The sequence below is a fragment of the Euprymna scolopes genome, chromosome 1, assembly GCF_053919585.1.
Source record: "Euprymna scolopes isolate OS-2025 chromosome 1, ASM5391958v1, whole genome shotgun sequence".
Lineage (NCBI taxonomy): Eukaryota > Metazoa > Mollusca > Cephalopoda > Sepiida > Sepiolidae > Euprymna > Euprymna scolopes.
In genome coordinates, this window is record NC_136482.1 from 193,604,315 (window position 1) to 193,617,101 (window position 12,787).

Consider the following 12,787-nt stretch of genomic DNA (forward strand, 5'->3'; position numbering starts at 1 on the left):
AATCACTGGTAATCTATATCGTAATCGCTGGTAATCTATATCGTAATCGCTGGTAATCTATATCGTAGTCGCTGGTTATCTATATCGTAATCGCTGGTAATCTATATCGTAATCGCTGGTAATCTATATCGTAGTCGCTGGTAATCTATATCGTAGTCGCTGGTAATCTATATGGTAATCACTGGTAATCTATATCGTAATCACTGGTAATCTATATCGTAATCACTGGTAATCTATATCGTAATCGCTGGTAATCTATATCGTAATCGCTGGTAATCTATATCGTAGTCGCTGGTAATCTATATGGTAATCACTGGTAATCTATATCGTAATCGCTGGTAATCTATATCGTAATCGCTGGTAATCTATATCGTAGTCGCTGGTTATCTATATCGTAATCGCTGGTAATCTATATCGTAATCGCTGGTAATCTATATCGGAATCGCTGGTAATCTATATCATAATCGCTGGTAATCTATATCATAATCGCGAGTAATCTATATCGTAATCACTGGTAATCTATATCGTAATCGCTGGTAATCTATATCGTAATCGCTGGTAATCTCTATCGTAATCGCTGGTAATCTATATCGTAATCACTGGTAATCTATATCGTAATCGCTGGTAATCTATATCATAATCGCTGGTAATCTATATCGTAATCGCTGGTAATATGCTTAAGACGTTTGTCGCATCTTTTATTGGGCATTAAGTACTATTCGTCCTATAATGCCCAGAACTGAACAGAATTACACACACACACACACACACACACACACACACACACACACACACACACACACACACATGTATCAGTAACCTGTCTGTTTGTGTGAGGAACAGTCTCTGCCATACTACTTTGTCAAATTTTGGTCTACAGACTTGAAACGTGATATATGGGGGATTTTGACCTGTGGAACAAATTCGATTTGGTTGTTAGGCGGTAAAAATAGCTCCTAATTGGATCGAGATTAAAAACGAAAAATGGAACTTGGCAGGCGTAAGTCGACTAAACTGGTTACTTCTACGAATGCACAAATATACACTTATACGTTAAAATCGGTTAAAAAATCGTATTACTCTGTTCTTAACTCAGACGGTAACGAATAAGGCTGGAGCGCTATACATTTTGGTGTCAATTCTCGCTGAAGGATACAACATGATAATCAATAGACTTGATTTTGCAATAATAAATATGGAATCTCTATTAATCAAAATATATTTAAGCGTATTTTACGACCTGGCAACGCGGAGCGACCTGCTAGTATATATATATATATATATATATATATATATATATATATATACATCTTCCATCATTATATGTGATCAGTTTTCTATAATAGTCAATATGGTTGACTATTATAGAAAACTGATCACATATAATGATGGAAGATGTATTGAGACACAGGAATGGGTATGTTTGATCTGGCATAATGATGGTTCATTAAAATTGTGGGGTCTGCGTACGTGATAAGTGTTTCAGTGTGAATAGGTATGGTATAATAAATTATGGGGTCTATCTATTTTATTTTTAATTTCATCATATTTTGCTTTGGTTTTGATACCCCCAAATTCGAAGCTATCTCTTTACAACCCTTCCTTTTCACGACCTATCATACTTTCATAAATCATAGTCGATTTTCTGTAGGCTGTTTTTGAACCCAGTCAACGACGGGTACTTTTGCTAGTATATATATATATATATATATATATATATATATATATATATATATATATATATATATAAGTTGGAAAGATAATACATATATATATGATGTTGAAAGTGATTATATATATATATATATATATATAAACTTTTCAGATTCAGCTTTAGGATAGATTATGTCGTATTAATTTTCAATAGTGTTTATGTTACGATTTCAAATTCTCCAAATGAAATTGCATTATTTAATAGTTAAGCATTTTTATGAGTTAATACCATCTTATAGCGACTTGCAACTTGATATATAAGTAGTGCGAAAGGTATTAGTGTATAGAAGATTAAGTTCGAGTCATAATTATGGTTCACAGCTTCTGAAAGAAACTAAATATTAATTACAGTTTTGCTCCGGAATTTTCCAACGTGTGCGTGTGAAAAATATTTCCTATGAAAATGACTGTTTACCTACGTAATTATTATTCATATCATCCCGCGCAAGAAAGAAAACTATTAAACAATAGATCTGAAAGGATGATTAACTGTTAATATGCATATAATTCTTCATTTAAATATGTGATACAAATAAACAAACGTACCGAAAATTTGCATGACAGAAACATTTCAATAAACATACAATAATAAAGTTCTAAACAATACATAATTAAAATGAGCAACATGTAGAAATGGTTAAAGCAAATATAACACGGATAATTTTGATAAATTAATCATAACATGTATATATTTTACTCCCAATAAACTTAACTTAAAAGGTAAATTTTTACGATGTGCCCCAGCGTAGTATAAACACCCCAAACCACCCCATGTTAAGAATGGCTTTCGGAATAAACAACCCCAACCTCCCCATGTTAAGAACGGCTTTCGAGGTTGGGGTGTTTATTCCGAAAGCCATTCTTAACATGGTAGGTGGGGGTATTTATAATACGCAGGGGCACGTCGTCAAAAATTACCACTTTAAATATAAAAAAATCTTATTTTCGAGTTTGTTGATTAATTAGTATTATATAACAATAACAATAATAATAATAATAATAATAATAATAATAATAATAATAATAATAATAATAATTCTGTGTCCTACTCCATTTGTTGTGTGTATATGTAAGCATAAACTGACACCACACCAAATAAGTCAGGAGGGTCAAGGAAGATATAAGACAGAGGAGAGAAAGCACCAACCGGACTTCCGTTGGATGGGTGCAAAGAGGGCTGGGACCTTGGGGAAGCTTACCGCTACTTAAAATTCCAGTAATGACTAATGGTCGCTAACAACGAAAAATCAATGGTAAACGGCTGTTTCGATAATGCAAAGGTTATCGAAAGAGATGGTGAGTATTGGAAATCTGAGGAGGTTTGTTTTCACTCAGACTCCAGAAAACAGCACAGGTTGTTCTCAAAGAGAAATCTTTGATGTTTACCTGTGTGAAAACGCATAGTGAGTGAATAATAATAATAATAATAATAATAATAATAATAATAATAATAATAATAATAATAATAATAATAATAATACGAGCACTAGGAAGAATCCCGAAAAAAACTCTGAAAAAAGAAGTGGAGAAATTGGAATCAGAAGAATGATAGGAAAAATACAACGAACAACAATAATGAAAACAGCTGAAATATTAAGGGAAACCCTTGAATGTAGAGACTGACACACACGAACCAAAAGCGCAGGCCAGACAAACTGCTGCAGAGACAAAACATGAAGAAACGTTACATGGAACCAAGAACATTGAAGCTGCATATCTATAAATTCTCTAACCCTCCGCCATCCCTCATTACCACATCACTGTTCCCCCCCCCCCAAAAAAAAGAGTGAGACCGAATAGGAGCAAGGAAAAACCGAGGAATGAGCACTGACCACACCTCCACTGTATAAGTGCGAAGAGAACTGGGACTTTGGGGAGGCTTATTGCCACTCAAATTCTAGTGAAGACCAATGGCCACTGCCAACGAAAAACCAATGGCAAACAGATGTTGCGATAATGCAAATTTATATTTGCAAATATTATCGACAGAGGTGGAGAGTACTGGAAAATCTAGGGAGACTTGTTGTCACTCAGCTTCCAGGGAACACCACAGGCTGTATTCAATGAGATCTTTGATGACCTGTTTGAAAGCTCTTTGTGAGCAAATAATAATAATAATAATAATAATAATAATAATAATAATAATAATAATAATAATAATAAACAATTGTTTTGAATCGTCCATCAATTGATGATAAAACATTCTGCTTAAAGAGGCGATTGCTTTTCAAATAGAAGAGACCAAATTCGAGATGGTCAAATCCGAGCCGGATATTTTTCCATGACAAGTTTGTCGCTTGTAAGACGCATGCGTGTTACACCATTGATAAAAATACAAACAGTTAAAAATAAACCAGCAAATGAGAACTTTATTAAAAAAGTAAAAAACAGTTGCGATCTCATTACGCACAGTTTTTTGTCACAGTATTTGTCCAAGTAAAGCCACAATATATACTTTTTATTTCATGATTAAATACATCACTAAATGTAACACACGATATGCATCACGATTCTAGATATATTTAAAGAATTTCCAGAGGAATATGTAGTTGGAATTTGAACGTGTTGTTTACAAAGGTTATTAATTTAAATGAGTTTGTTGATCTTTGATTGGAATGCTTGCCATGTTTAATTGGCGAAACGCAATAAAATAGTAACAAAAACCTTAAACTCAACGGCCCGTTGGAATCTATGGAGACTCGAGCTGCAATACCCGTGACCCGGTTGATTCATAATCACGTTCTAACGTTGGAATCTAGGAAAGTACTAGTTGCGATATTCGTATTGCACCACTGAGCTGTCCAAAAAGAGAACTTTATTTTACATATTTACATAATGCTCCCTATCTTATTGGGAAGTGATATACAAATTGTCATTAGCGTATGATGCTCTTTGCGTAAATAAATTTAGCTTAGGTATTTGGACAATGTCAAAACATTGCTTTCACTGCCCGCATAGCAGCAGACGTGTAGTGCAACGGTTAGAAACCCCGACTGTCGTTTGGGCGATCGGGTTTCGATCCTGGTTTGAGGTAGTTTGTCTAGCCGCACTGATGAGCTGCGAAACAGTACTGTATGTGGATGACTATATATATATATATATATATATATATATATATATATATATATATATATATATATATATATAATGTGTGTTTAAACTACTTGGGATAGTAATGACTAGAGTTATGACAAGAGAACATTCTTTTCATTGTTTTGACTCTCGAGTATATATCCGACAGTTAGATACAGTTAATCAACAGAAAACCACATTATTGAATATAAAAGCATATAAGATATCAACGAATACATATGGAGAGTAAAGAAAATGAAAAGAATATGCTGTTGTCCTAGTCCTAGTAATATATATATACATATATATATACGTATACGGCATAATCACGTTGACACACCGGCTCTCGTCAGATCACTGAAGTTAAGCAACGTTGAGCCTGACTAGTACCAGATGGGTGACTATTTGGGAATTCTAGGCGCTGTATGTGCTTTCCGCTTATCTCGGCATTGTTTCCAGTCGTCCTGAACCTCAACTTGCCACTGGTATTCAACAATGTTGACTCAGGAGAGGAGTGGTTGGATATTGCGCAACTCTTGCCACAAAAATTTCATGCGCAGGTACCCTTACCATGGGTATCCATAGTCTGTCAAGATTGAAGGAAGCCACACACATTATATATATATATATATATATATATATATATATATATATATATATATATATATATGTACACTCATAATGTATAAAGCAATGCTATTTGTGTAAACAAATCGAGCTTTGTATCGTTTGGACAATGCTTGATCATTGTAATTCCGCAAACCCATCGTAACAGTCAGCCAAATAGCGTAACAGTAAGAAGCGCTGACTCTCGGTTAGGCGGTCGAGTTTAATCCTAGCTTAAGTTAGTTGCTAGTCTAGCCGCTCTGAAGAACTGTGATACAGTGAAACAGTCTGTGTGTGGATAACTACATGCATATATATATATACATATATATATATATATATATATATATATGCATGTATATTATTTTTAATTATATGCATGTATATTATTTTTAATTGGAATTCATTATTAATATATACCATTCGGTACGGACCCGACCATGGAAGATCAGATAATAAATAAACATGAATTTATAAGACCAAAAAATCGAACCTTCGGGGCCCGTGGCGCAGTTGATAGAGACGTTGAATCTCTACGGTTCCAGGTGAGCATTGTCTGAAGATAGCGGTTTCAATCCTACTCAAAGCCGACCAGAGGTTAACTTGGCCAAAACGTGGTGAGACGACAACAACTACAGAAGGCAATAATTGCAGTGAATGCAGTCAGGAGATTCAGAGTTACTATCCGTCGTGGTTACCACCTGACGAAAGCCAGAGGAATAGTTGACCGAAATGTCGTGAAACAACTAAGATAAGGATGAAAATAATAGTCCGTAATAAATAAAAATTAATATATATATATATATATATATATATATATATATATATATATATTGAAATAAAAATTTACCAATTGTATTATTCAACTATAGATATAAATAACGTTAATTAATAAAGTTCAATTAGATATATCGTTAGTGCAATATTAGAACTATAAAAACTTTTATAATATATCGGTCCACTAATTTTTGTGTTATCTTAAAAACGGTTTTTATGCATATTAGGCGCTGATGAATGTTTGTATAAAAATAATTAAAACGTATATGCAGAGAACAACATATACAAATATTAGTATTGTATGCTTTTTTACCTGTTTTTGAGATGAGCATAAAAATGAGTGTCTGTTCCCAATAAAGCGGTATATTATAAAAATATGTCTTTACTTATATATGTAAAAGGCACTTTTGTGTGTGCGTGTATGTGTGAGTTCTTTCCCTATGAACTCCGAAACGGCTAGACCGATTTTTATGAAATGTCACACGAATATACTTTGTGTGTCTTACGTAGGTTTTGTATCAGATTACCCCAGAATAAGTATAACCGATAATCGATAACCGAGAAATTTCGATTAAAGAAGGAAAAGTTCGATTTTAACCAAAGTTTACACTTTTATACAGTCTAACATCTCAAATGCATTTGAGAATTTTATCCCTGCACATGCAGGAAAGGCCCAGCATATAAAATCAACCGTAGGTTCTTTGATAAAACAGAGGCGCATTCGAAATGAATGTTTCTGTTTAGAGAAAAATTGAACCATAGCACTTGACTTTTATTTATTATACTTAAATCCAAGTCATTATATAAAAATAATTACATAAAATCAACAGTAGGTTCTCTACAGTGCAATGTAGACTACAACTTAGTCGCTGGAACAGAAGTGTGCGTTCTATCCCAACCATTATCAATTGACCAGAGGTCATCTCGTCAGCGTCAGACAAGGCCAAACTATTTGCAAAGAACTTTGCAGCTAATTCTACCCTATGCGACGAAGGCCATCAATTCCCCATATTTCCTCCTATAACACAGAACAAGCTAGGTAACATACAAATATCCGTGCATGAGGTCGCCAAACTAATCAAGAACCTAGATTCCAGTAAAGCAACTGGCCCTGATGGCATCCCAATTATAGTGTTAAAAAAGCTTTAACCAGAACTTGCTCCCATACATACGAAACTATTTAAGCGCTGCCTTAAGGAGAAGTGCTTTCCGACTCCCTGGAAGACCTCATCAGTTTGCCCTGTATTTAAGAATTCAGGTGATAAGTCATCTCCCTCTCAGAACAGGCAAATGAGTCTCCTGTGTGTTATGAGTAAGTTGCTGGAATCCATATTAAACAGAGAAATAGTCAACCACCTCAGCAGGAACAACCTTCTTAGTGACACTCAATATGGTTTCCGTTCTGCAAGATCTACCGCAGATGTGCTGACGGTTATATCTCACAGGATTAGTGAATCCCTTGACAAAGGCTTCCTTTCTAGGGCAATTGCTCTTGACATATCAAAGGCCTTCGACAAGGTATGGCATAAGGGTCTACTTCACAAGATTTCCAGCTACGGTATAACTGGAAATGTTTTCTCAATCATTAAATCATTTCTCTCCGATAGGCTCATAAGAGTAGTGGTCGATGGACAAAAATCAGAGGCCTGCAATATAAATGCTGGAGTCCCTCAGGGGTCAATCCTGGGCCCAACTCTCTTCCTGATCTACATCAATGACCCCCCTAAACACATACTTAAATCATTCGTTGACATCTATGCTGATGACACGACCATCTACGGCAACACATCAAAGGCTGTAAATGACAAAGTTCTCTCTGATTCTCTGTCCTCTGATCTCGAGCGCGTGGTTCAGTGGGGGAAGACGTAGCTGGTTACCTTTAATGCATCCAAAACCAAACTCCTATCCTTACATCATCAACGCTCTGATCCCCATCTGGCATCAATTGTGATGGATGGCTCTCGTCTGGGTGAGGCCCCGTGTTTTGACAAGCTTCTGGGGTTGACCTTTACTCCTGATCTGAAATGGAACACGTACATCAAGTTTGTTGCCAAAGTCGCTGGAAAGATGGTGGGATCCTTCTACCGCTCCAGAATATATCTCACTACTGATGCAATTCTCTATCTATATAAAAGCCAAGTACGTCCAAGGATGGAATACTGCTGCCATATCTGGGCAGGAGCTGCTAAAAAACGCCCAACCTGCCTTGACACAGAGTACAAAATAGACTTCGTGGCTTAGTGGGAGATACCCTTTTCTCTACCCTGCAACCTCTCTCCCACAGAAGAGACGTTGCGAGCCTATCCTTGTTTTATCGTTATTTCCATGGCAGGTGCTCGTCTGAACTCCAATCTCTGGTTCCCCCTCGCCAATCTTTCACGAAAAACACCCGTCTATCTGAATCCAGTGTGAAAAATTTCCCCCACTCTATATCTGTGCCTAAATCAAAACGTGGATTCCACGAACAAAACTGCACGCCTGTGGAACTCTGTTCCGTCTGCCTGCTTCCCACCGGACTACAACTTGGATGTGTTCAAGTCCAACGTTAACAAATTCCTAATGAACCGCCCCGTTTAGTAAACACTTCATCAAATCTCCACACTAACGTAATGTACTTGCAATAACCCTTATCCCTGAGTGGCTTCCGGGCCTTGATAAGTGGTGATCACTGTATATATATATATATATATATATATATATATATATATATATATATGTATGTATGTATGTGTGTGTGTGTGTGTGTGTGTGTGTTTTATATATTATATTAAAAGCAATCCGAGTTTTTAATTTAAATTTCTAACCGCAAAAACATTTATCATTGTTATGGCGACGTTTTAATCATCTGGTTAGGACTACGATTTCTAGCAGGATTTTACGATGGGTATTTATTTCTCTCCCAATGCAAGAAATGTGACACAAGGATCGGAAAGTGGTATTGAATGAGTCAGCGCCCCCGAAGAGGAGCACTAACTTGAAAAACATGCCTAGGCAGCCTAGCCTCGTCGACATTCTCCGGCAGGGGTGCTTCATGCAATTAGCAATAAACTAACCCTTTCTCAAAGAGAGAAGGCAAAGCCTGGGAAGGTTGGCCTCTAGAACTGCACTGGACCAGCATCACATTGCAATCGATATTACAAGACTAGCCTAGACTTTGTTGATTTTGGTGCCAAAGGAACAGAATTTGACAACGGCGCGCGTAATGGTTTTCGAATCAACGCGTAATTTGATCCGCTTCTAAATAGAGTCGTCATCTTCCGCTGATCGGATGCTGATGCCGATTGGCACTGTCAATCTGACTATTCACTCGCGATGTTTTGATTGCAGTCCGGGATAGAGGAAGGATGTAATGTTATCCCGATTGAGATATCCGTCGTGTCGTAGAGTAAGACTGGACGAATCTAGGACAGTGGGCTATGGTGAAGCCGTGGAGAAAGGGCAACGGTTGATCGTCGTACGCCGTTTCTCCCACCTTCACAATCACTAAACCAAACATACCGAAATGTGACAGAAGCAGAACACAAGGGTCAATGATTTAATGAAGCCAACATGCATCCCTCTACTCCACAAAATGGCACGACCCTTTTTTGTTTGGCCTTAAGAGAGAGAGAGAGAGAGAGAGAGAGAGAGAGGATTTATGACTACTTGTAAAGCTTTCCTCTTCCCTACGCCAATTGTACAATAGAATTGTGCTCTCAAAGGGTTCAAATTCCCAGTTCTACAGTTAAAGTTATTCTTTCCGGACCCGAAAACGGAGTGAGCCGGTGAGGTAGGGGTGCCAGTCCGGTAGTGGCGGGCGGAGCACCAGAAGGATATATCATGTCGAATTCGCAAGCAAAAACCATGGGAATTATATACGGGGAAATTGAACGTGAGAAAACAAGCGAGTGAGGTAGATAGATAGATAGATAGATAGAGAGAGAGAGAGAGAGAGAGAGAGAGAGAGAGCGAGAGAAAGAGAGAGAGAGAGAGAGTAAAGGAGAGACAAACCCAATAAGTAGCAAAATCTCACCCCTACATTTTAGAGATCCCTAGATACCGTGAAGTCTTCTACTCGAATAGCTTTTTCCCTCGGACTGCTGCACTTTGGAATTCTCTCCTTCCCTAACCGGACTGACATGCAAAAATTCAAGTGTAAAGTGAATATCCCAACTCCATAAATAGTATCCCTACAAATCTGGTCCCAAATAATAACCCCCTCACGACGAAGTGGCTCTGTGCCTTGTTTGGGGTGAAACGTAAAAAAATAAAAAATAAATAAAAAATAAATAAATAAATAAAAATAAATAAAATAAAAAATAAAATAAAGTATAAAAAATAAAAAAAGACAATAAGAGTAATGCATAGGACCGTATTTAATTATTAGGACTTGGACAACAGCATATTCTTTTCATTGTTTTAACTCCCGAGTGTGTATCCGTTGATATCTTATACGCTTTTTATATAGAGTGATGTAGTTCTCGGTTGATTAACTATGTCTAACTTTGTCGGATATATACTCGAGAGTCAAAACAATGCAAAGAATATGCTGTTGTCATATCCCTAATAATTATACATCAAATCATGTAAGGAACAGCAAACAAGAAATTGATTTAAATTAAAATATTAGCATATAATTCAATCGATGATCAACAGTGACCTGCGTTTCATATTTCATATGCTAAATAGAATAAATGGAACCAATCGTGCGACAATTTAATGATCTAACATTATTTTGTTTCATTTTCGATTTTTGCGCGATTAACAAGTGTCCTCATGCAATGTTTATCCACCCTTTATTTGTTTTGTTGGCACTCATTACAACCCCCCCCTCCGAATTTTCGCATTATTTGGATTCTTCGGTCTAAAGTTTTCATCTTGAGGGTTATTTTCACGACGTTTCGGTCGATGTAACCTCCGACCTACTTCAGATGTATCTTTTCAAAGTCAGGAATCTTTCTCTGATATCCGGGAATCTTTCTGTCGAATTTGGAAATCTGCACAGAATTTCGAACACTTTATTTAGCATGGGTAGCATGCTCTTGTTCTGTCAGCTATCACTGGGTAAAAGTTCTAAATAATTCGCAATTGTATTTTGAGTGTTGCCCGCACTGAGGATTGAACCTTCAACATCCAGAAGAGTATAACTTTACAACTGATTAACAAGTACTTTATCCACTACGCCACAGGTCCTCGTGGATGACATAAAGGGCTCCGCTCTAAATTCCGTGCAGATTCCCGAGTTCAACAGAAAGATTCCTGAGTTCGACACAAATTTTCCAAATTTTTACAGAAAAATTCCATAGTTCAACAAGATGCATCGAAAGAAGGTCGGAGGTTACATCGACTGAAACGTTGTTAAAATGACACTCAAGATGAGAACAGTAGTCCGAAGAAGTCGAATAATACGAATAACCCATCCTCATCTGAAATATTCAGAATTTCGTGAATTTTATTTTGGCATTTTTGTTTCAAATCTAACTCTCTTATCAAAACGGTTCATTTGAAATAGTTAGGCCTAGTTTTCTAGATTCGCAGATTCAGAAGTTTAAGAAGTACGACGCACCCGCTTTTTGAGTTACACGTGAACTCAGTTTAATGCGGGGTGGAAAACTAGCTCTCTTCAAGAGGGCACCTTGATTGGATACAAAAGTGCCCGAGAACAGATGTAGGAACCCTTCAATCGACCAAAGCAACTTTTCCCCTAAGGAGACGATAATACTTGAAAATGTACTGGAGATTTTGCAGAGTAGTTAACACGATAAGAAGCATGCGACAAATAAATATTACCAAAGGCAAGATAAGTTAGTATTCTATTTGCCTGGATAATTTTTATGTGTATGGACTTGTATTATTTTCTTTACATAGATAAATAAATATTTAAAATATGCCGTTTTTTTTTTTCTGAAATAAAAAAGTGGCGTCAAAGTCGCAAAGTTAGAATGAAAAAAAAATGGCGGCAAGTGACGACGTGAATTCTGGAAAATCGTTCCCAAATCGGAAATAAAGCAGAAACACAGCTAATAAAATATACAGTTCGGTTGAATATAGTTTTTTCGCTTGATTGGTGACAGTTATAAGGTCTATTTCTGCTTAATTTCCCGTTTTTGAATGAGATTCGAGGTCTCTGCGCCATCTTGTATATTTTTTTTTAATATTTTAACGTGGTATCTTAAACACCAGTTTTTTTTTTTTTTTTTTTTTGCATTTCAGTAAAAAAACCCGCCTTTTAATAAGTTAAAACAAACAAAAAAATTATCTATATACTTAAAAGAATTACTTTTATTGCCTTTGGTAACATTTACTTGCTGTATATTTGATTTTGCTTACATTTTCGTTGTTCTCGTAACTGCACTACAAAATACTCAGTGAATCTCATGAGGCCGACCCGAACCATTCTTTATTCTGACAAAGGCGCTGATGGTTCAAAGCTGCTCTTTGTTTTCTCGAATGATATCAATGTGAATGTCGGCAAGTATAACAACTAATGGAAAACAGAACGGTCGCTCTAAAATGTTGACATGTCTTTGGAATCGTGAACGACACGCAGAACACGATTTTGTGACTAAGGTGTGTCTTGTTTACTTTAAAATCAGATATAATGTGCAATTATTCTTTGTATCTAATATGCATATTGTGT

The 12,787-nt window shown here is 36.4% G+C and overlaps 1 protein-coding gene and 1 pseudogene across 3 annotated transcripts in view; one reads left to right on the plus strand and one right to left on the minus strand.

Annotated features, from left to right (window-relative positions):
* The window catches only part of LOC145278837 (uncharacterized), a 331,556-nt gene that overhangs the window by 72,606 nt on the left and 246,163 nt on the right, over positions 1 to 12,787 (minus strand). The gene's annotated exons all lie outside the window — the stretch shown is intronic.
* Positions 5,099 to 5,215, plus strand: LOC145283852 (5S ribosomal RNA; annotated as a pseudogene).